This window comes from Chroicocephalus ridibundus, chromosome 9, assembly GCF_963924245.1.
Source record: "Chroicocephalus ridibundus chromosome 9, bChrRid1.1, whole genome shotgun sequence".
In the NCBI taxonomy this organism is placed as follows: Eukaryota; Metazoa; Chordata; class Aves; order Charadriiformes; family Laridae; genus Chroicocephalus; species Chroicocephalus ridibundus.
Window position 1 is genome coordinate 8,744,835 of NC_086292.1, and position 23,730 is coordinate 8,768,564.

The 23,730-nt window shown below is 41.8% G+C and overlaps 1 protein-coding gene across 4 annotated transcripts in view; it reads left to right on the forward strand.

Moving 5' to 3' along the window:
- The window catches only part of AFF2 (ALF transcription elongation factor 2), a 416,447-nt gene that overhangs the window by 231,207 nt on the left and 161,510 nt on the right, over positions 1–23,730 (forward strand). The gene's annotated exons all lie outside the window — the stretch shown is intronic.

Sequence of the window (23,730 nt, forward strand, 5' to 3'; positions counted from 1 at the left end):
GCTGGTTTGTTTTCATACAATTTGAAAGGAGTCTTTGATTAACAGTGGTCATTTGGCATGGTTTCTTAGCTGTTTTAAAAACCTTTTGAATGGTGGAAGCAGTACAGCAGGAAAAGCCAAGTTTGCAGGTGCCTTTAACACTTTTCAGGATTTCGATGGGTCCTGCACAATGTCATTATGCGTTGGTTTTTTTTGTCTGTTTGTTTTTTGCGATGGCCTGAACGGAGTCCAACAAATCCTTTTTGTTTTTTTAATGAGAGGGAAGGATGTATTTATGAAGTGGGGGGGAAGCATGCTCTGATACGAAATCTTCCTGTTTTCTGAGAATAGGCTGCAGCCCCCAAAACATAAGTGATGTCCACATATGCTAATTTTTTAACTTGAAAAATTTTCTTACATAGTTTTACTTGTACATCACTGCTCTTTCTCTCTGGTTTAAGGCTCAACTCTGCATCAAGCATCGGCCACAACCTGTGCAGGAGGTGTCAGGAAGCTGTTTAAAACTGTCCCAGTGGGCTTTAATGCAGGTTTTCTGCAGAATTATTCATGTTTATTAAAACGGTACCTCTATTTCTGCCTCAAAATATTTTGGGGGTTTTGATTTTTGCAGAGAAGCTGAAGAAGGGATTTTGAGGCTAGAACATGCTTTTACAAACGTTACTCACATGAATGGGCCTATTAACTTTAGACTACCTGTGTGAGGAAAGACAACTCATGTGAGCAAAAGAGCAAAGACCCTGCTGAGGGCCCTAATTAGTTAATGTGTGAATGCAGAAGCCCATTCTCGTTACTATTCAGGACATGGTGGTCTGTCTTAATAAAGATGTCACTTCCACTTTACTATCCCTGATTGACTTTATTACTGATTAATAAATATCCGATAGATGAATTGTACATAGAGTGCCAGAGCTTGTTTGCCCTTTGGATCATTTTGTGTCAGAAAGAAGGTGCAAAAGGGTCATAAACCTCTGGGTCTACCTGTCAGAGGAGATGTGCATTACCTGGGGTTGCAACCAGGTTGCTTGGCAGTATTTAGTACCTTAATAGCCCTTGGCAGCGAGGGGCATCCAAGAGTTTTGAGCTTCCCTGAGGATGGAAATGAATGGAGTCACAAATAGCTCATTTACACCTCTCCCAGCTGCTTATTGGGGCATAGCTGAAAATGTGGACACCAATGCATCCAGTCTGCTAAACATCCCATTCTTAAACCATGCTTATAGCTCAGTCACCAAATTCCCACTACCTGCTGGTAGGAATGGGGCTTATGCAACTGGGGGGATCTCAGTGTGTCTTTTTGCCTATCCAGTATCTCTTGACCAATTTCCACCAGATTTGGAAGAGAAGGTAGCACTCTCAAAGTTGAAAGTTTTATGAAAACAAGCAGTCAGCTAGGAAAGAGAGAGCCTAGCGACGCTGTGGTTGGGAAAAGGGACACAGTATGAGCCCAAATCTCATCAGACATTAGAGAATCCAGTCACAGAAGAGAGGACACACAGACGCACGCACGCACAGAGCTGTAGGAAACCAGCCTGACTTGCACTGATCAAATAACAGCTTGCTTAAAGCTTTGAGTAAGCTCTTTCACCGTAGTTTTTGTACTGTGGGATAACTTTACATACGGGATTTAGGATGAGTGTACTGTAAAGCTTTGGTACTTGGTATTTCGGAAAGTAAAACTTGGAAAATATTCTCCAGAAAAAGCGTCTGAATGCAAATCCAACCACTTTCTGCAGTCCTCCCTCGTGCCCTGGTCCGTGTTACAATTCAGCTCTCTGAGCAGACACAGCGGCAAGCCAACAACTTCACGTACGAGAGCAGACCTGCTGAGTTCAAAGGAGCTGAGCATATATATGTAAATGTTTGCAGGATCAGGATCCTAGATGTTGCATGGAATTTAGCCTGGCTTTCTGCTTCCCTGTAGGATTTGACCTATTGTTTTTAAACACCACCATAATCGGTACACTTTAATATGGCTGTGATGTTATCCTGAAAGGCAACTGGGAATTAGCATACTATATTTCATTATTTCATGACTTTTTATATATTCATATTTAGACTGAGCAGTGTTAAAAAGAATATTTTATTTCATTATGCAATTTTTAGTGAGCTTATTATCAGTAATATGTTTAGCATAAAATTTATTAGTGACATGCCCTTTAATTTAGCCTGTCTAATTGGTGCTAATTTAGTTAGATTGCATTAAATTACACCCTTTAATGTAGCTATGTGTGGGTCAAGAAATCCATTCCAACAGGTTAGGTAATTTTTCATGCAGCTGAACAGTAAAAATGGTATTAAGGTAGCTGAAAAATGCAATCATGTTCCAAAATAATAGTTTTCCTGGATATGATTATCAGGGAAACAGGATTTCTGTTATAAGTGCTCTTCCTTTGAAGGCTTACAGGGTTCATCTTCCATCTAAACTCATGTCCCCAATCGCCACAACAAAGACAAAGGGTGGGAATTAAGATCATTACTCTTATGTGAGGGGGAATTATTAAGAATGATCTTTATTTCAGCCTTCATTCCTTCTTTATCATGCTCAGCACAAAGATAACGGTGAAAAATATGTTGTCCCTTCTTTTATCTGAGTTTCTGCTTTCTGCTCCATTAGAATTACTTTGGTCAGATGGTTGGAGTGGAAAGTAATTGATTTGATCTCAGCAGTGTACAAAGAAGCAATCTAAGCCTGACAAAACAAAACAAAAAATCTGACCTGTAAGAGTCATCGATCTCTAGCAGTAAGAGCAGAGGGCGGCAAGGCAGGACTCCTGGGGGCAGGTCTTCAGCTGGTGTAAATTGTCGTAGCTGTTACGAGTCAATGGTGTTTGAAGTCACTGGCAGTTTTGCCAGCGGAGGTGTCAGACCCTGGATTCGGTTCCCATTTTTCCATGCAACCTCCAGAAAACTTCTGGTCCCTGGGTGTGTTGCTGTCTCCGCTCTATGGATCAGCGATCGCCGCACTCCCCTGCCCCCAAGCTCTGCAGAATTGTCTGCTGGGAATCTAGTCCAAGTGCAAGGCACATTTCTTCCATCTTTGGAGGTGTTTTAATACATGATTTCTGTGCGTCAGGAAGCCCTTCATGTCTTGGTGCTGTCTGTAGCAATGGCTCCAAGAAAAGGTGGGGGGGGAAAAGACGTTAAGGCTTTCTCTCAATGACATGTAAGTGTCAGTCCTAGCGTGTAGAGGGCATGCTCTTAAAGCCATGGGAGATCAATAAATAATCTCTCCCCAACCTCTTTTTTTTTACCCAGAGAACTTGAATCTTGTATAAAAGGGCCTGACAGGTTTTGAGCATGCTTCTGGGAATAGCCCTTGTAGCATAATGGTTCACCGACCTGTTTTTGCAGTTGTTTGCCGAGGTTATGGTGTGGCGTTGCCATCATTGCTGAAGGAGTTATGTTGTTAAACTGCTCTTTCCAGTTTTATTGTCATCATCCTGTTCTTGTTGAGCTTAGTTTTGCTATAGACTGCCTGAATAAATAGTAACGCTTGCTCTGTTTTCCCATAGAACCAACTCCTGACATAGCAGCATTTTAAACTTTTCAGGTTATAATCTTGGATTACTCGCAACCTCGGAGAGCATCTGCACAACCAAATGCATGGGAGCTGGGGGAGAAGGAGCAGTTGGTAGGAGCTTAGAATGCGGGGAACCACTAGGGAGGATGAACGCTATTTTTTTTATCTTTACCAGTATATATGATATTATTGCAGCTGAGTCGCACGTTATTGGGATTTTGCAGGTAGCCGGCAGCATAAACTCAGAAATAATGCCTGTCCCATATTTAAGTGGTTGCCATTTTCCCCTGCAGCACCAGTGAGAAAAATGACTTGGAGGAACAATACTCGTAGCAATTTTCTCTTCCTACTAAGTGCTAATCCGTAGGGTATCTCCTTGGCAAAAAAAGAGCCAGTTATACCAAAATATCAACCTGAGTTTCCTAGCACAGACAACTGAGTACTGAGAATAAAGCTAAATGCCTCTTTCAGGTCTGATCCAGGAGTCTCTCTAATTCCTTGGAAAAGGCTCCCATTCAGATGCTAGGGCAGTTGTAGGGGATTTAACCCTTAGAAGGCACAGGAGGAGCCCCTTTTTGACAGCAGCTGTCTGGGCTAAGCTGATACCTGTTTGATTTTGGGAAGGATGTGACATCAACTTTGCCTAACAACCCAGCTGTAAAACTGGCAGAAAAAGAGAGCAGCAGCAGCTCAATTGCAAACATCACGCTGAGTATTATGTTTTGGGTAAATAAATATAAAAAAGAATAAGTGGAAATCTTCCTCTAATAGGAAAATACATCAATGATACTGTAATTAGAACCGACGTTATTCAACTGTAATAAAGTATTTATTTTACTGTGATTACAACAGTTGTTTATTCTTGGGAGCTGTATCCAGAAGCAGAATATCCAGACTGGAAAGGATACGGCAGCTGCCTAAACCAAGTTTCTTAAATCTGTGCTTAGCAGCTCATACTGACTTACTCTGTCAGTAGAGCCTCAAGACAACAGACTGGGCAAGTACGCCAATCCAGCTGGGTCGCAACACATTTGCAACCCTGCGCCTCGGAGTGGGTACCTGGATTTTAATGAAACTGCAGCTCAAGCAGCATGGAGGGAACAGGCGGACGTGCGGTACAGCTGCACAAGGAATTAGTCTGTTCAGGCACTGCCGTGGTCCTGCCATGCGTGCGGCGATGATAGACAGATTTTATCCCAGAAACGAAACTTAATAGTCTGGGTGGGTTTTTAGGGTTTTAGGGAAAAGAGTGGATTTTTTAAAAGACGTGTGTTTGGCTTTCAATTTAGAACAATAAACACCCTATGCACACTGGCGCTGAGCATCCTTCCAGCTATTTAAACATTCCCAAACTAAACACAGGGTTCAGTCCATTCCTGCGCTCTGTCATCAGGAGAAAATGATCGCCTCAAGCAGCAAAGCCAAGTTTACAGCCAGACTGATGGGGCTGGTCCCAGGCAACTCCCTGCATCCTCCTCAGTAGCTCTTCCAAGAAGGTGGCAGCGGAGGAGAACAGAGCGGCTGGACAGACCGTCTGGGTTGAGGGGTCTCTGCTGAGGAAGGGAGAGAGCAAGTATCTGTGTTGCATGGGCTCCTGCCTGCAGTCTGGAGGCCCTCATAATCCCCAGGGATTCAAAATATTCAGAAATATCACCAGGATGTTGTAATGCAAATTGACTGTATAATAAAATGTTGTAGGTTAATTCTGAGGTTTCGTGTTGATATAAGGCAAATTAGCTCTTCAGTTCTCCCTGTGTCTTCCCCCCCTGCCCTGCCGCAGGGCTGGTGAACGGGCTGGTCACTCCGGGCCTTGTTCTTTGTGTTCAAAGCAAGAGGAGAAGCGGTGCCAGCCCTGCCCGTTGTTCTGATAAATGCAGAGCCTGATGGATCTGGTGCCAGTGCTGTGCTTGCCAGCGATTAACTGCATAAATGGGAACGCTGGGAGGTGGTGCAGGGTTGTGCTGGGATACTTCTGTTACAGAGATCTAGGCCATCGGTGGTGTCCTTGATGTCTTGTGATGCATTAGACTTGTAGCTTTTGGTGTCTTGCTGTAAATCCAAAGCGCTCACAAGGAGATGCTCTGTGGCTGGCTGTGTGCCTGCAACCGAGGTGCTGGCGTAGGGAATGGTGATGTGGCTTCCCCCTCTCAGGTGTGATGTGGTCTTCCCAGAGTCCCTGGATCATCATCCTGGCCTTTGGGTAGAAGCTGAAGGTCAGACAGAGAGGGCAGTCTCCTGGGCTTGCATGAGGAGTGTCTGGCAGAGCAGCAAACTGAACTGAGGTCTTCCAAGAAGCCCATGACACAAGCCACAGCCATTCTGGCATTGGGTCAAGCTTTGGGAAAAGAAGCAAGTTGTCCTGAATTGGTTCCCGTTGCCTGCAGGCAGCAGGCACCAGCTATGGCACTTGCTCGTTGTTTTGAGTGCTGTTAGGTGGGACACTGCTGGGGGGATGCAAGCCAATACTTTGTATGGTAATATTTAGAAAGAGATAAGAAGAACCTGCTTTTCATCTAGTCTCATTCTTCCCTGCCAGCCTGTGCTTTCTTTCAGCTCAGGAGACTGAAATCTTCTGTTCTCTTGTAAAAAGAAGTCACTCTGTGAGCGGAGGAGCTAATGAAGCCTCGCTTGTAATGTCTCTCGCTCACGCGGATCCTGTGATATCTTACAAAGGGGAAGCTTTATTAGCTTTTCCTGTAATGGGACAGCAGTAGGGTCCCTCTCCTCTCCCCCACTGCCTTCTTTTCAAACTCCGAAGAGTTTCCACATCTTTTGACCTTGATGCTGGACAGCAGGGGTGAGTTGAACACCCTTTTTGTATGAGAGCACAAACACACGCATTATTTCAGACTCTCATGACTGCAATCTGTGGGTGTCTCATTTCTGTCAGGAATCAGGCTAAAAATAAAACAAACAAATCCCCTGAAATTAAAAAGAAGCATCAGTGTTCAAATGACTTTATTGTATAAACTGAGGAGTCATCTAAAAAAAAATCAAAATAAGGGCTGGCTAAGCTGAAATCCACCCACTCTTAGCAATAGGAGTTGGTACTTTATTTGGAGAGTGGGATTTTGCTCCCAAAACTTGCACTCTGTCAGTTAATGTATAGACAAGACAACCCCATCTTGTGGCTTCTCTTTTTAGTCCATGGGTCAGCTTTCCATGTTCCCGTGGTTAGAACTGGTGAGGCAGGAAAAGAATGGTTCATCCCTGTCACTAACAGGCAGAGGGAGGCAGGGGAAGCTGAATGGGTTAAAATCAGTGCTGGATTCAAGCATCAGGTTTTCCTAATCAGTTTGTCACAAATGCAGCCATATTTAAATTCAGCTGCTTGGGTAACACCCAAAAGCTATCATTGCACTAATGCAATTATGATAGTGCATCAGTTGCTGTAAATCACAAAGCTATAGATAGGGTGTAGTTGTCATGTTCTTTGTGATTAAAAGATGTAGCATCTCTAATCACTGCAATGGGAGAGGCTGTCATCGATAAAGGGAATCTGGAGCTGGAGAGCAGTATTGATCGTACAGAGGAATTTGCAAACTCTATTTCTCAGTTTTTGTACACTTTGAACAGCCTTTCAAGATGCACCCGCAGCTTCGCACACACACACACCCCTGCCCAGGGCCGGAGTAATAAATGAATAAGTTAACATCTGCCTCGCTCAGGTTCTCTAGCAAAAGGGTGTTCAAGAGATGCTAATTTCATAGCAATTTCTTGTCCAAAAGGGCACGCTATTTGGTAGATCAAAATTAGAAATGGTACGCTGCATTTCCGCCCTGGAGAGAGTGATGGGCATTCCTGAGCACTGTCTCCCATCATGCTGGTGATGGGGCGTCTTGGTCCGCCCAGTTGCGCCGGTGCCAAACCAGCATGAGCTCTGTGCGGCTGGCAGAGGCTAACTGCAGAGCCAGCGGCGTGGCCCCTGTGCTGACCCCAGCCACAGCACAAGCCAGCATTTTCTCCATTGTGGCTTTAAATACCTCCTTCAACTTTTTTGCAAATGACACGACTTCTCTACCTGTAACTGAGAATCAGGCTTTCCCTTGCTCTAAGAAGAAGTCAGTGCTTTATCATCTGTTTTCCTCTTCTTAAAAAACAAAACAAAACAAAGACAAACAAAAAAAACCCACAAAACAACTCCCAAAATAATTTATGGCCAATATTCATAAATGATTTACATTTAAACTGTGGAATTGTAGGCAAAAATTAATATTAAATGACCAAGGATGATGAAAACGGAAGGATAGCACTGGATTGTCAGGCTACTTGGTTGTTTTTCATGCATTTGGATGTTTGTTTGCTTTTCTCTCAAGAATCTCCATGGATCAACATACAAGGAATTTATGTGATTATTTTATTAATGTGTAGCATATGGTTTGAAAGCTTTTATACATTTATAGCTTTCCTCCACAATCACATAGTTCCTTGTATTGGTGTGTTTGCATATAGATGTGTGTATGTACATAATACCTGTATGTGCATGTGTTTAAACCAATATTCTTTGTATAGAAATACTATACCCTCATGTTGCAGTTTCTCTGGTTTTCACCACTCTCTTCTTTATGCTTGGGTGGTCATATTTTGAAATTTCCCCAGGACCAGTTTTTCATGCAGTCACGTTTCTCATCACATCTGAAGGATGTTGTGCTTCGCATGGTAATTAGGTCCTCTTTGTTTCATCTGCTGAACTGCTCGCTGTTACTTCCTGCAGCACACTCACGACTGGAGGCTATTGCTGAAATGTTAGAGCAGTGGAGATTCTCTAGGAGTAAACAGCTTCACGTTAACTTGCCTTTTTTTTTTTTTAATGCTGATTTACATCCTGTTTAAACCTTGTGCAATTATATTTATCCTTGTTGCTTTCTTAGAGTAATGCCATTTATTGGAATAATTTATTATTGCATTGTGTGGCTGGTGGGTGTGTATGGAAATCATCTGAGTATTTACAAATACATATGACTTTATATATAAAAACACACAAGTATCTGTTTATCTCCCTAAGGCTTGAAAATGCCGATGGCTTAGCTGGGAGTGCAAGTTGCTGTCGAGCTTTACAGAGTTTAAGCTTTCATGGCTTAAAAGAAAGCTCTGATTGTTAGTTTTCCTGGCCCCGCGTGAAGGCAGGCTGAGCGTGGCTTCAGGCTGTGTTTGGTGTGTGTGGGGCCAAGCTGGGGCTGGGCTGGGGTGGCAGTTTGCTGTGGGAGCCCTTCTCTGGGGATGCTGGGACAGGAACCACGCATGGCACAGCGGGGACCGACAGCCAGCGCTCCTGCAAGCCCGGCCAGGCCACTCTCTGAGAAGGGGGGTTTCTTCCAACGCAATTTTATACCTCCTTTCTAGCTGTTAAGTTACAACTGGGAATCAAGCCATAAGTTTTTAGCCTTTGTTGTTTAGGAGGAAACTTTCCAAACCTGCATGACCCCTTTTGCTGGTGCAGCTGGCTCCTGCGTCTTAGGGCGCGAGGTCGCTCAAGCTGGAGCCAAAGGGCAGTTTGTTGGAGGCGGCTCAGGCTGTGCCACTGCGCTTGCAAACCCTGATGGTGCTGGGGAAAGCAACAGGAACCGGGTCAGGTTTGCCCTGAGGCTGCTGGAAAACCCCTGCCTGGCGTCCCTGCAGAGAGAGGTTCGGGGCAGGAGCGCTGAAAATGCCTGCAGTCATCTCAAGAAATGGGAAGTGATCTAGTAACTGACCCTGAATTCCCTTTTAGTCGGTACGAAGCTCTGGAATGACTTTTTGCAAAACATAAACCAGTGTTGTTATAACGGGGACCATCACAGTGCCTGAAACGCCTGCCCGCTGGAGGCCAGCAGGAGGGGTGGACGGGCAGGAGCTCTCCGAGCAGCTGGCGGTGGCAGGGCAGGGGTGGCAGCAGGGATATTTTTCACCGATAGGTTGAATAATACCCTCAGGCTGATACACGTTGGGTACCCTCCCTGCCCAAGTGGCGCGCGCATATATACATGGGAGTGCGCACAGGCATTGGAGAGGGAGAGAGGTGAACACTGGTGATAGACAGCAAACGCTTTTGTCAACACATGGAATTCCTACTGGTTGTTTATCTATTTTTTTCCTCTTGTAATTAATAATGCTGTGATTACTCTGATTATAATGATTGCATATCCCTTTAAGTGGTATCTAGATTGAGGTTTACACGGCATTTTTTCCTGGTTTGTGTGTTCTGCAAACATATTAAGAAAGTCTGTAAAATAATATTACCAAACGTCAAGTAAAATCCTGTCTCCTGAAGGGCTGATGAGATCATATGCGTATGACTGTGTGTTATCTTGCCCTGACACATGGAATTAAGTCTTGGACTACTCTCACCTAGGAAGACATCATTCTGCCAGGGTTTTCTCTCTTCTGGCCTTTTCAGATATGACAGCTTTTTTCCCTTCAGCCAATTAAAGCAGGGGCATTCTCTGTAAGAGCCAATGAGAAAAATTGGGCGGTTTGATGATTTCTGAGAGTTTCTTCATTTTGTTTCGTTGAGCTTGCTGGTAGCACCCAAACAGAAGCATTTGTGTCAAAGAACCCATACCTCAGCCCTGTAACAATTCTGTGATTTTAATGAACTGAGTTGTATGTGGAAGGGAAACTGGATTTTCTGTTATCCCGCTGGCAAAGCTATGGGTGAGGGAAGCCTGAAATTCAGCCATACAGCTCTGCAACTGGGGGGACGCAGTTTCTACAGTGGAAGATCAAATTTAGCAGCGCTGCCACTTCTATTAATGTTTATTTATTTTATTGGGCTTTACAAATTCTGGGAAATTATGAAAATCAGAAGCAGACATTTAGGCATTTCCCTAATTGGCATTTCCATTTTTTAAAACGAATTTTATATTGTTTCTTTCTGGAGCTCCTGACATTGTTTTGTTTTATTTTATTGATGGAAGTGTTTTACCAGGTTGGACTCAGTAGGAGACACCTCCATTTTTGTCACAGTGAAGTTTTTTAAAATCAACACAAAATGAACAATTTCAAATTTTCAGCTTTCTGAAAAGTTTTTAAAATGTTGTTCTAAGTCCAAATCAAAGCAATTTCCCTCCCTCCCTCCAATTCAAAATTATCATTAGACAACAAATTGCTCATTGTCTAGCTTGACAAGAGTGGTTGGCTCTCGGTCTTGCATTCAGATCCCCAAGCCACTGTCTGATGGGGAATTTATTCCCCATCTGTTTCCATTTCCGCACTGCGAGTTCAGCCTGGCACATGAGCTGCAGTGCAATTGCGGCTTTTGTGATCCATATTTAATTCACCTAACTTTCTGTCTCCCTCTGAGACACCCCGATTAAGCAGAGTGGTGTCCCTGGCCTCTCTGTGTAGTCAGTGAAGAAGTGGGTTCATCCAGAAGGTGACTCTGCCCATGGAAGATCTCAATTAAATGCCTAAAGAATAACTTCTCTAAGATCAAGCTGCTGTGTGCTTTAAGCAGTTCCACTAAAAGAAGCCTCGTTGGCTTCTAGAGACATGCTGATAATGGGCTCGTTGGCTTGTTAGGTCAGCCAGCAAACGGATGCTGGGGGGTCCCTGAGGCTTAAGTACCAAGACAGCATTGTATTTCTGGGGAGATCATTGCATTTCAAGGGTGTGATGTGAGACACGAGGCTGCAAAGTCATCCCCAAGCTGCATTTATTCCCCTGAAATGCTCAGTGTGTCAGACCTGATTTCGGTTATAAAATGGAAATAATAGATAAAAAAGGTCAAACCGTTTATTGAGGATTGACATTTACAGCAGTCAGGAACCTCCAGTTGTATACAGCTTTGTGTATGTATGTCACTCCCGTATGACACCATCCTGCCGAGGATCTCTAAACCACTGCTTTCCTGCTAGAACTGGGTGGTGGCTAGTTATATTTTGCTTATTGGGCTTATACAGATGCACAAACAAAGCAAGCCAGAAGTTAAGTAACTTGCACAAAGTTGCGGTACACCTCTAGCAAAATGAAAATATAAATTCACAAATCCTCTCCGTCTTTGTGGTTTCAAAATTCTTTTATTTCGTCAGAATATTTAAAGTTGGTAAAATAAAACTGTTTGAAATTAACTACATTTTCTATGAAGGCTGACTGTTAAAGGGCTTGTGTCCTTTCTCCCATTGTAGGCAACGACAGTTGTTCTTGAGCAAACTGTGGATTGAAGGCAATAGTCCAGACAGGGATCCAAAGAGCCATTGCTACCTGTGCTGTGCCAGGACCTGGACACTAACAGAGGGGTCACACTGTGTGTGTGAAATGACACCAGCAGCACTCCGTAGATCAGTAGATCATCTTTGCCATTAACATCTAAGTAGGAAGAAAGGGAAGGAGAAATACATATACACTCAGTTACATGCACATACATGCTTGCAGAGTCGGAGACAGAAATCTCGGATAGAGCAAGTAACAGCAAAGTAATTAAAGGTGCTGAAGCAGCAAGTGCCAAGACACCCTCTCCAAGGGTACAGAAGGTTTGCTAATGTCACTGTTGATGTCCCTAAGGTATTGTGCAATTCCAGTATTTGTCTCAGATGCCCTTCTGTGAGATTTGCATTGCCTAGGATCCAGTCTGTTTTCTCCTTGCCTTAACGGTCTGACTTTGAGAGCTGAGCCTTTAGATTGCTGCGCCTCAAGGAGACCCAACACACACCCAGTTAATGTGGTCCTCAGGGCTGTTTTTTTCCCATTGCTCATGCATTGCTGCAGCATTATTCTCAGTGCTTTGAATTAAGGGGCTAATATCCTGGCACTAAGGATTTAAGGGACCTTGTGCAGATACAGACGGTATAATTTATAGAGCAAATACAGTAGTAGTCTTGAAAACATTGATAAAATGACCTATCATTGCATAATGGGTATTAGATCTCATGTTCCCTGTCCCCGCTTCCCACTCCCAAAAAGGGAAATTCTTAGCCTCTGGACAAGATGCCAAGAATTACTAGTCAGCCCCAACTGTAAAAATGAGGAAAAAAGACATTTAGGTTTTAATGAAACATGTCTTCCAAGTTAACTTAAATGCTTGTTTAGATAGCTTTTGAGATTAGTCTAAGAATAATAAACTGTTATTTATAGGAAACTTCCTGGCCAAAGACCTCTGGGCAGCTCCAGAATACCAGAACAAAGGATTTACAGCCCACTGACTACTTAAAATGGTGATGTTAGTTTCAGATTCAAAAGTCCTTTTTCCTTTATGACAACCTGTTGGTGAAGAGACAAAGCCGTCCCCCGATCCTTCAGATTCTGGAGTTACTCTTCATCGTTTAATACACACGGGTCAGTCTGTTTAGCTTGAGTTTGGAGCTTTTACAGATCTGCGTTATGTCTGCTGGGCAGATTTGTTTTTCTGCTTATGGCATCAGTCAGAATAAATGGAGGGATGGGATCTGCCCCGGCTGCTGCAGGGAATTTCCCTGAAGAGTCCCCAGGCTCCTAATAAATCAGTGTCTTTCCTAGTCCCCCTCTCTGATGGGATCCAGCAGCAGGTCAGCATCCTTAGGTAAAGTAAGGCTTCCTGAAGTGAGCAGCAGTCACAGAGAGTAAATTAATGGAAGCCGGCATCTGCTGATCTCTTTGACAATAAGGAATTTCGTTGCCAACATTTAGAAACCATTGGAAATGGTCTCCATTGGAAACCAGATTTCGACTTTCTGCCCTGGGCTGCCAGAAGTATTTCAGCATAAAATGCTAAAGTAAGTTGAACTTTCAATTATAATTTCAATGACTGTCTAGTGAAATGGATTAATGCTCTGGCACTGCACCTTTGAGGCTTTGGCTTGAATCTTGTAGGATAAAAATCTGTCTGCTTTGACAGTTGAAAAGGTCAGAAGTGAAATAATGTCAGGTGGTCTTAGCCCAATTCAATGTCTCGATTAAGAAGTAGATGTAAAAATTGTTGATGTGGGATATCATATCAGATCCTTTGCAAAAATATAAATAATTTTTAATTTATATTTTATCAGCAAAACTAGATGCAGACAGCTGCATTCTGGAGAGGTGGAGCTTAATTCAGACTTCAGGAACACTGGAATTTCCGAGTGAGAAAAATACAGGTTACCATATGCAGTATCTTAAGCTCAAAAGCTTGTATCCATCATGAAATTGATTTACTGATACTTGACCATGTCAAGCATAGTTCTCACTTAAATATGTTCTAAAGTTTAATTTAGGAATTTTTATTAGCTGAGATTGTATAGAAAGAAAATATTTTTCTCACTGTTCGGGCAAGACAAAGCGTCTCTTCAATTTACTTTTTGAAAATGCTGCAATTCAATTCCTAGGCTTATTAAATAGGACTGTGGTTAAGGAGCAAAATATGGATATTTGCATAATGCATTTTTCTCCTATTTGGATACATACTTATATAATTTTATATGATAATAATATATAAATATAAATTGCTTCTCCAGACATCCCTGCGGAAAGGTCACTACGGCAAAAATTTCTAGCAATAGCAAAAGAACTTCTGTTGGGAAAAAGGAAAAAATAAGGGTTTGGGGCCATGTGTCTCGCTGATGGGGACAGTGGCTAACAGAGCTGCCCTTGATTTATCCCAGCCTCGCTTCTCACCAGCCCTTGTCACAGGGCAGGTGGCCGTGGCACTGCTCTTCCACTGAGGTTGCAGGTTTTCTTTGCTTATTTCAGTAAGAAACGCACGTACAAAATAGTGCAAATCTGAAATCAGCTGTCATGGTATGCTACATAAATTATCCAGTTCTGGTTGGTAATCTATGGCAGACAATTAAATAAGTGAGCAGTTGTGTCCTTTCCAGCGCTGGTAGGCATATTTGTTTTATTTAACTCCCTCTTCCTTCTCTGTGTATGTGGTGTGTCATGGGTTTTTTCCAAGTTGTGTTTCTGTCTTAAGGCAAAGAAACCACAGTCTCCATGTGATCGTGATGCAATGCAAGAGCTGATGGAACTGTACATATGTTGTAAAGATTAATTGGCATTCAGTTAGGCCCCATAAAGCATGGCATGCCATGCATTATCCTGTATTTTACCTTCAATTTACAGTGCGGTTCAGTTCACATAGTGGGCACAGACTGAGAAAAGTGTATTTCTGAAGTATGAAATGTGTACTTTTTAGTGGGCTGATCTTCCCAGTGACAAACCCTTAGAAGAGCTTCAGAGATTCAGATACGCCTTAATTGTGGGGCAATCGTAACACGGTCTTGCTTTTCTCTGCTGAGATCTACTAAGTGGGGCCCAGGGGACCATTGAAACCACAGAATCATCTTTTATTTGGTCTATAGATTTTTCTGACCAAAAAAAAAAAGGTGATGCATCGCGGTCCTCATGCTTGAAAGCCGTGGAGCCGGGAGGGCTGTGGTGCGCGGTGCCTGGTGGGGCTGGTGGGGCGGCGCAGCCCTCGCCCCGCTGCTGGGGAAGGCAGAGAGGCCACACACCCTGACTCCGAACCCTTATTTATAACGGAACAAAGTGGTAATTTTGCAACTATCACGGCTCAAATATGGGACCATTTCCCTAGTAATAAAACTATTACTCTGTAACTGTTTACTTATCAGGAGACCATTATGTGATTGATGACCTGAAAATGGAGGTTATCTTTCAATTCATTTGAAATGCAAACTGACTAGAAAATCTATAGTTATTGCGGCATATTTTTAAGCAAAATCAGGCACCTACATTGACCTCCTATTTACATTTCTTTGAGAAGAAAAATCACATAAAAGCTATCAAGAAACACATTTCACAGCAGGCAAATTAATTGGTTTTACTGTATTTGAATGGAGGGTTTGTCAAATAAAACATGCCATGACAGTTAATAGTGTCATTTAGAGGCAGAAAATTATTGGCTTATTTGTTATTGGATAAAAGGAAGGCAAACACTTTGTATTAGGAAGTTTTAATGTGTTTAAAATCCTCATTAGGGATTTATGGACATTCTTGCTTAGCATAGCGCCTCATTAATTTGAGGCTAAACAGTTACTTCTGTGTTTCAATTCCAATTTTTTTTTCCCTTTTCTTTAATTAGATCTCGCATTAGAGTTTGGTCTCTACACCACTGGAGATGTAGAATTAATTAATGTGATTTATAAATCTAATGGAAGTGAGTTATTCTTAGATATCTTTTCATTTTAGTGAGCGGTTTAACTGCACGCAGCATAAGTGCACACAGATCTAAGAGATTTTGGGAGCTCAGGAAAAGTATGCGACTTCTGCATTGAATACATTTAGCAGGGTCCCTTGGCATTAATAGATCAAAGCATTTTAATTAGAAATGTAACTAAAAGGGAGGCCATAAAGATCCCATTCCAAATCAGATTTTCTTTGTTCTAAGTTCTGTAGTGCCCCCAAAAAATGTTCTTGTAGCTCCCCTTATGTATGATAACCATGACATTCGTTGGCAGTCGGGATAATCATGTGTTTTACTATTTAATGAGCATAAGATCTGGCTCTTAATGTAGTCTGAATTTGGATCCGATCCCAATAAAGACGTAATCATAAATTGCGGTATTTTGTTATTATTAATAAAAGGAAAATGGCGTTTATTTCCTATAGGAATTTAATTTATTTGATTGAAGTTTATGTAAAAAAATGTAGCTGTGTGGACTAGTTATGCTAACAGGTAGTGTTGGTATTTAAACCCTAAGATATTTCAAAATACATTTGTTTTGTTTCCCCCTGGGCAAGACCATGTCCTTGCTCTTTGAATTTCAGCCCTCGGTTTTGAAGACAGTCTGAGGACCCGATCTGCGAGTTGTGACTGTGGTGGAGGGATGTATGAAAAGAACTAATTTGCAAACAAGCTCTGAGCAATTAATATGGGACCCAGCATTGGCCTTGCAGCTGTGCAAACCACTGTACAAATTAAACCCAGGAGTACATTTTTGAGTGAGGACATTTATACCTGCTTTAAAAAGAAGCGGAACAGATAACGGGCGCAGCCACCCACTGTATTCCTGTAGCTACAGCAGTGGTACTGTCAGATGTAAATAGATGCTTAAAAGGGTTCTTCTTTAAAACCTCAAAAGAAATGTTACGGTCTGAATTCATGAGGTCAAATAACGCTTCAGGTTACACTGATGCAACTTCGCTGACATCAGCGGAGTTTTAGTCGTGTCACCAAGGCCACAGTCTGACCTGGCGACTTTGCTGCTATTTTAGCAGGAAGTTACACAACTCTGGCCTGACGCTGCTCGCTCTCGTGCTGGCGTGTCCTGGGAACTGGCACCAAATTCCACTAATGGGAAATAGATTTAAAGGAGATCCAGTTCCAAGTCGTATTAAATTTAGACAGCCATGTCTGTGTAGGACAGGGATATTGAATGATTTCCAAGAGGTTCTACTCAAAGAGTTACACTGAGAATATAAATATGGCATCTCATTTACATCCCCCTATCTAAGGGCGAGTAGACTTAGAAGCCGAACTCCCTTCACACTGATTTTATACTTACACTGTTTCATTGTCTTCAGAGGAGTTAGATTTCATTCACACAAGACAAGAAACAGACACTTGATCTTTATTTCTGCCACACCATATATCTCACCGCACCAGAGAGTTGCACAGTCTGTTAGTCAGGCTTTGATGTTTCAAGTGGACAAGTGCACAGTGGCATTTTAGGTCAGGGTGTCTTTTATCATCAATTTAATGGAAATGTATAAGGTAGCCTCTTCCAGAATAAGGTGAAAATACCGAGGCACATAAGAAAATCTACTCATTTTATATAAGTAATTAAGTTCTTGCAGTCATTGGAGGAGGAGAGACAGAGAGAGAGAATGGAAGGAATAAAGGAAGGAAGAAAAAAAAGAAAACGTGAAGTTCCAGTTTTCCTTGCCTCTTCGTGAGTATTACATGGTTGTAACAGCCTTTATGCAAGCCTGTGTTTTGGTCACAAATTAAGTACTGCAAATGCTACTGCCGTTGGGGCCTGGCTGAATACTGACATTACCCGTTACACCAGTATTATCGTCATGGCAAGCTTCTAAAATACTGCATTCAGAATATTCCATAAGTAAAATGTGCAGCCTTACCTACATTAAAAAACTCTCAGGAGACCTTGAAGTGAGAGATCACTTTATCAGGCTTCTCTCTCTAATAGAGTTTGGCAATTTGCTGCATGAAAATAATGGAGAACCATTGAGTTTAAATTGAACATCAGCATATTGTGCTTTCATGGAGACTATTTCGTGCTGATCAACATTGAAATGGTATTATTAAAAGAAAACATCAAAGAAATAAAAAAGAAAGAACAGGCTAGATACAGCATGCACTGGGAAGAACAAGAAAAATATAATTGTCACATTCAGGCCAGTCTGGTTTAAAAGTTGCTGTAGCAGAACTAAATGCCAGTGCAAAAACATTGTCCTTGCAGTTGGGGTTGCTCTGACTGGGAGGTCATTGTAAGCTGAATTCATTGTAGGGAAATCAACTATAATTCCTGCCAATTTGTGGGCTAGCACCCAAGTGCCCCAGCTTGGTGGAACTGCACCGTTTTGTCTAGCTCTTAGGTGACTGGAGAGGAGCATATCAGAGTCATTGGCTTTTGTGTGAAACTAAAGGTGTACCTATGGTGGGCAATTTTGGCTTCTGAACGAGGCCTTTTGTGAAGTTCACTGAAGTCAGCAGGAGTCTGATTCCATCACGTTTTGGACCGCACTAGTAAGTTGTTTTTCCTAGCTAATGTGCTTTACTCAAGGGAAGATGCATAAACTTCTCCATCCACCACTGGAAGAGCAGCACTGACGGCAAGCCAGGCTGTCTTGGCTTGACAAATGAATTAACTCGGTCCGCTCCTTAAAACTTTTTCCTGTTTTCAGGTTCTCCAGTAAATGCCTATTTGACACAAGTGCTTCTGCAGTATTTGTACAAGGGGAACAGAGGAGCAGCTCTTTGTATTTTGTTTCAGGCAGTAGTTTTTCTTTTCCTCTTAATTTTTTTTTTATATATATATAAAGTATATATTTTCACAGACCTCTTAATAAGCCCCAGGAGATATTTTTGGGGTTGAAATAATGGGAAATATAGACTTCTCATGGTATTTTAGTTCCAGGACGGTGGAGGTACTAAAAGAAAACAGTGGATATACATTATTTGGGACCCACAAATGGCTCCCTTGAGAATTAATAACCCTGTGAAAAAACACATATATGTATTTGAATACCAAGGGAGGAATTTTCTTTGGGTTTTTTTTTTTGAATACCACCATGTTTGACTTCATTCAGTTTCCTCCAGAGCCCAAATGTTGAGTCCTAATATATGTTGTCAATAATCTCATGAATATCAAATACACCAGAAAAAAATAGCACTTAGGTTGCAATATTCATTCCTTGCTCTTTCGCTGCTCCCATTCTTGCCCATTTGCACTAAAGTTAGTAAGGAAGAGCCAAGATCCTCCCAGCTAGTGAGATTAGTTTGACATCTATTTCAGCTGTCTTTGACATGAATGACCCTTTTGGGACAAAATATTAGTGAGATAGGAAACAGACTAAAGCATGAACCGTGAAACAACCCAAGGAGGTTTGAACCATGGGCTCTGAGCAGTGGTGTGAAGTTTACCTCAAGTAAATGTGAAACAGTCTTCCTCAGGAGGAGAAATGTGTAGTCAGATGGCAGCCGAGGGGCAGGCTGCTGTCTGAAAAGGGGCAAGTCCAGAAGAGATGTGGGGAATGAGTGAAGAGAGGAAATGAAGCCTGAGCATACAAGGAAATACTGATAGCAATCAAAGGAAAGCTGGTGTTGGAAAGGCGTGGGTGTGTACTCCGTTTAAGTGCAGGTGAAGTATTGCATCTTCTTAGATTTCTACTGAGCATATTGCAAAAATCGAATCGTAGGTACGTAGTTTGGAAGGATGTTCAAAGGTCATCTAGCCCAACATCTTGTATGTGAAACCCTTGCTATTCTTAGTACTGCCCAATCCATTTCCTGCTTGTATTAATGAAAAAACAGAAGCCCCCTCTCTTAATAGGAAGCCTGGCAGGAGCTAAAGGCATTCAGAGGATGAGGCTTCTGCTGACAGTCCTGGTTTTGCTTCTGGTTTTCTAAGTGTTTTCCTCTTATCACTGTGTAGTGCACACTGGAAATGATCAATCAAGGCTCATGCACGGGATCTTTTCATACTAGCAAGGGAAAAATCAATTTGCGTTCAAAGGAGTAAGCAGTAGTATGAGCTTCATCTCCCCAGAGTCAACGTGGGTTCCTTGATAAAGGAGATGACAATGAAAGCTGAGCTCTTGATGTATAAGCACATACGTGCTTATATGCAAGAGATGAGAGTAGGTTCCTACATTCATTTAACATGCTACATTTATCTTTCCAATAAAACAAAGATAGGAAGAAGAGATTACTCGTTGAATGCCAATTGTGCATCAATAATGCCGAAGGGATTGTTCACGAACAGTTTATCCAGATGAAAATGTGGTCCGTCATTTCTGGCAAAGACGTTATTCATAGTGTATTTCTGCTTTCTTACACTTAGATTTTAATTTTCAGAACTATTCTGAAGGGTCTGTTGGAATATTTTGTTGCTAACATTTCTTTGAAATGCTTGCTGGTGGATGTAAATTACAGGGAAAAGAGACTTTATATGATTTTTCTGTGCTGGAAAACCAAAATCTGATCTCATGCAGGTTATAAATTGTCCAGGAGGTAAGAGTGGTCAAGGAACTGTTGAATGAATAAATGGAAGGTTAGATCAACATGACTCATCAGATATTGTAACCATTCACCCAGTGTCATTTGATCTGCATAACATTAAAGGCAACTATTCGCTCACTCTTAGATATCTGCTCTCCTTCCCTCTCTTTAAAGTTTAGCACTGAGCCATCCAAGCCATACATTAAACCTTTGGTTCCACATCATTTAAGTTCTGTTCTCTCTCATGAGACTGAAATATGAAGAGCCTTACAATACTGGCTTGAATTAGGCGGAATATTTTGACCATCTGACCTTTACTTTTTTCTTCTTTCTTTCTTTTTTTTTTTTAGCAAGCAATATTTAAAAGTAAACATGAAGCGTTTTGATGCAAAAGAGTTTTGCCAGATTAAAATGAAATTGGAAGATGAGTTCAGTGTAGCATGTAGCTGTTGTGAAATCTTGTTTTGATTGGAGTTTTATTACCTCGGGACGTCTGTCTGCAGCTTATGTGATATTCACTGGGGTTCAGGAACACACTGCCGGCTGAGAGAAGAGCTCATGATGTGAAATGCAACTACTTACTCTTACAGAAGCCAAATTCCTGGAATCTGTCCTTCGGGCTGAGTTAGACTGTGGTGCTCACCAAGGAAGAAAAGCACCAAAAGTGTGCACAAATGCAAGCTGTGCCCTCCTTTTTAGCATCTGATTACTGATGAAAGCTGAAAATGAGAGGGGGTGGAGAGTCACATAATGGGTCCTAAACTACTTGATTTTTATTAGATTAGGAAAGTAGTAGCGTGGGATGGATGTCCAGTCTTGACTAAGCTACGGGAAGAACGTGGCATTAACGGCAATTCTAATAACAATTTGTTGTAGCACTAGTAGTTGAGAAGGTGATGAATATTGTATCTGCTCTGTTTCATTCTGTCCTGATGAATCTATGCTTGGATGCCATGGTGTGCCATGTGGACCTGCTTGCACTTGTTAGCTGAATGCAAGTGTTTATGGACAATTAAGCTTGTAATTTTTGATTCACAGTTTGAAAAGTTGAGAGGTTGTTTTTTCATTTTTTTTCTAGGATAGACTGATCCGTGCCTTTCAAGTCTCCTAGAATGTGCAACTATACCATGAATTTAGAAAAATGGTCTCATTTCTTTAGAAATCCATTAATAGTAATGTACTGAAAGACTCTTACATTGATCTTTTCTCTGATAGCCATGTTGTAATAATTATTCTTTTAATGTTTGCATCAATCTAAATGTTTTGCTCTTTGTGCTAGCTCCTACTTGGATCTCCCTATATGACAATCACAGCACTTTGACATCTTGCATTACTTTAATACCAGTGATTCAAAACAAAGCAATGCCAAAGGGAACAAAAGTTCTGTCAAGCCATTAAAATCTCTTCTTTGCCATTAACACAATTAAATTGATGCATGAGCATTTAAAGTTATTAGCAAGTACTGCCAGCAGAAGCTGGTTGTGATTGCATAATATATAGTGGGCTTTATTAAACTAAAATGGTATGTTTATTGTTATTATCATCATTAGTTCTGAAGTAACATAAACTTAAACAGGGCTGTGAATTGGGAGAGGACTGTGAAACAAGTAAGAACGTACTCTGCCCTGTGTTAATAGTCAGGGACACAATTATCACACTTATGACATTTCTAAACAACGAAATACACATGGTGTCTCGGCTAACCGTTGAAAATGGCATGTGTAATGGCAGGGAGGGGTGTTAAACAGAGGACTTCTGTATCTCTGCTGCTCTCACTCTTCCCAGTCTGACTCACTCGGCTGGATTTTGGGCTGCTCCTGTTACTGCTCTGAGAGATTTTGTGGTTGGTGTGTACACTGCAAGCTTGTTTGGGGAGTAGTTGTTTTGTTTTCTCGTATTCCAACATACTCGTTTTTCAATGAAGAAAATCAGGACTGTATTAGGCATGTACTGCCACTATCCCACCGCACATTGCAGCAATACCCATGCTGGCTGATATTTTGGTTAAAGTTAACTATATTCCTCTCTGAACGGGGAGTTGGTAAGATGTATGGAAAACACAGATTAGCAAAGAATTTACAGGTATTGAGAGGGAAAAAAGTGATTTAAGTGAAAAGTGGGGGGATGAAGGAAGGGGAATGAAGTGCTGGAATACGGAGTCATGCGATATGAGGGTGGACTGCGTTTCAGGTAATGCTGACCATCCACTGGAAGTTCTCAGCCTAGGTTTGTTAGGTAGAATTTGAGCTGAGTGCTGGAGACAAAAGATAAGGCTCTTTTTTTGGTCAGTTGAATGTTTTTAAGTGATATTAGGGAAAATTATAATCTATAGTTGCTGAAGTAGATAAAAATCACTAATATCCCTGCAGCGTAGTCATATTCACTTGAGTACTTCTTTACCAAGATATGGATGAACTGTTGGAAATTCAGAGAACAGGGAAGAAATAAGCCAAAGGGGCGGAAAGTCTTGTTTATCAGGAAAGAAGGTAAAAGTTGAACATACAGCATTTGAGAAAAGTGGAGTGTAATTTCACTGTCTCTGTGTGGTGTAAGCGTGAAGGGAAGTAACGAATTACTTAGGGTCGTGAGAAGAGTTCTACAAAAAGGCTGAGGTGACACTGAAAGTAAAATTTTAACAATTATCACAAAAAAGGGCCAACTATTGTACAACACTGCTCCACATTTTATTAAGGGAAGGGATGGGAGACCCATTTCGCTACAGTTTTTGTGTCAGACTACCCACAATACTAGAAGATACGGGGAAAATGTGCTACATTAGCAGGGTATGAACTTGGTGATCTGATAGGTCTTTCTGGTCTTTGACTTTTGCAGCTGTGTGGATTTATTCTTGAAGCTTAGTGCTGGCTGAAATACAGGAGGAAAGCCATGGTCGGTGCTTTCGGTCAAGCTGTATAGCAGATTAGGATGACGGGGATTAAGTTTAGTCATGAGTGTCTTTTACCAAACTAGTTACTAAGGGCAATAAGGTAGAAGTGTCGGGCAGAAAAGTCTCACTGAATATTTATGGTATAAAGCACTTACCTGTTTTTTGGTACCTTCCTGAATATTGTCTCTTCCTCTTCTGCTGTACCCCCATGAGAAGAACCTATCGTAACTATCTGCAAGTGCTACAGAATTGTTGTACGTGAGGGTCGTGTCTGCCAGTTGTTTATGTAATTGTTGACAGCATTTAGAGGTTTTGTGCTCTTTCATGTCCTTGGAATGAGGGATTGTGGCAAATGCTCTAAGTACCATTTAAATGAGTATTTTCAATTGGAAGACGTTAAGGGAACCACTGTGTGTGTGCATGGGTATGATATATGACATCTTTCTAAGGGGAGAAAGAATACCTGTCCAGCCTCTTGAGGTGAATCCTTGTGTGCCGTTCAGTCTTCAGAGGACACTTAACTTGCAACAGGCTGGTGAAGTGAGGGACAACAAAATCAGCAGCCACCCTTATAGTCCAGCCAGTATTTTACTACAGTATATGTTTAAGAGCTGTCTTGGCTGTTAGCCTATTAAGCTGTAGGATAAGATAGTTGATGATAACAGCTTTCTCCTAACTGTTATCACCTCTGTCCTTCGCTGCAGCGTGCGGCAAGTTAAACCAAACCTCGCCGTCTCTCTGAAGGCT